Source organism: Athene noctua, chromosome 2 (genome assembly GCF_965140245.1).
Source record: "Athene noctua chromosome 2, bAthNoc1.hap1.1, whole genome shotgun sequence".
NCBI classification, from domain to species: domain Eukaryota; kingdom Metazoa; phylum Chordata; class Aves; order Strigiformes; family Strigidae; genus Athene; species Athene noctua.
This window is the reverse complement of record NC_134038.1, coordinates 93,611,595-93,613,223: the sequence shown is the minus strand read 5'-3', so window position 1 is coordinate 93,613,223 and position 1,629 is coordinate 93,611,595.

Sequence of the window (1,629 nt, the reverse complement as noted above, 5' to 3'; positions counted from 1 at the left end):
CAGGATCCATTTCAATATCTTGAGTATCGCCCATCCTGTTTTGAAAAATGCAGATTTCTCTACAGAAATGTCTACAGGTGCTGTAGAGCGAGGGTGCAGCAAACAGGCATGTGCCTTTCTGTTTGGAGAATTGGGGCTCAGTTGTTTGCATTCTTTGCATATGACTGTGCTTCAGAGTGAGCTAAAACCAGTTTTGTTATGTAGAAGTTAAACTGAGAAAATATACAATTATGTATTTGAATAGGGAGATTGAGACATCATTGAATTTGTTGGAGTTGGTTTACCACAGAGCCATGTGGCACCTGAATGATTTATGACTTAGGCAGTTACTAGCAACATGTTATCTTTTAATTATAATTATGCACTTTACAGAAAACTATTAGGTATCTTTCACCTCTGTGCCCCCCCCCCCCCCCGCTTATTTGTACTGTCCCAAACTGATCCAGCTGCAGTGCTCTCCAAGAACTGCTTTTTGGCTGATACCCATAACAGCGGTCTTGCCTCTGGGCTCTACTGATTTTTCTGAGCAGTTTAACCGCACTCTAATTGTTACTGTGTGAATTCCGGGCCTCCTGAGCCACGGGTTGTCACACTGGCGAAAACTGGCTTAAATATGATAATATGTAGTGTGAGTGCAACGACCCCCGACCTCCCCGAATCATACAACCAGGAAGGGTCTCTCCTGCCCTGGGAACACGGCGTGGCCCCGGGAAGTCGCCCACCGCCTCTCTCTGCCCTGCCGAGCCCCTCTGCAGCAGAAAGCCCATTGCCAGAGGCCACTGCCTTCAAGCAGAGGCCCGTCTGTGATGATGCATCCCGCGTCACCGAACTGTCATTCGCTTCACCTTCAGTATATGTATCTTAACCCTGAAGCTTCTAGGCATTTTCCAGGCATCCAGGTATCTCCCAGGCACTTCCTTGCTTTACAGCATCCCCCAGTTTTGCCAGATGACTGCTGCTGAGGGCTGCAGCCGCCGCCAGCTATCCCAGTGCCCCGCTCTCTGGGCGTTTAGGCAGTGCTTGGGGTCTCGGTGGGAAGGAGGGGCTGTGTTTGCAAGCGCAGGCCTCCCCATCTCCCTCCCGCCGGCGATGCCGCTGGAGGCTCCCTCGGGGATGGCATCCCACAGGACTGTTAAGCAAAGGCCGAAGGAGTCCCAGGCACCAGCCGCCTACTCCCTTTCTCCTGCTTCCCCTCTCTGCAGCGGAGCTCCCTCTCCCCGGAGATGCCGGCACGGGTGCCGGGGTCCCCGTTTGGGCTTCCCGGGGCACCGAGGGACGCTCTTCAAGCGTGTGTGCTGCTGGGGGGTGACAGTCACCCGTGCCGCAGCGGGAGGCGGTGTAAGCAATTCTCGCTCTTCCTCCCTCAGCCGGCCGAGATGGAAGTTTTAAAAACAAAACAAAACAAAACAACCCGCAAAAACTTCTGGGGTCGCTGGGAGGGGAAAAATATTTCCTCGTTGTGTCTGTGGCGTCTGCGAACTCGTCCCGAGAAGGAGGAGGAGGATCCGGCCGCGGGGACCGCGTGTGTTTGGCGGAGGGGGTGGGCGCTGCCGCCGGGGCCGGGGCCGGGGCGGTCACAGCGGCCGCGGGCAGCCCCGCTCCCCCCCGCCCTGGCCGGGAGGGGCTCTG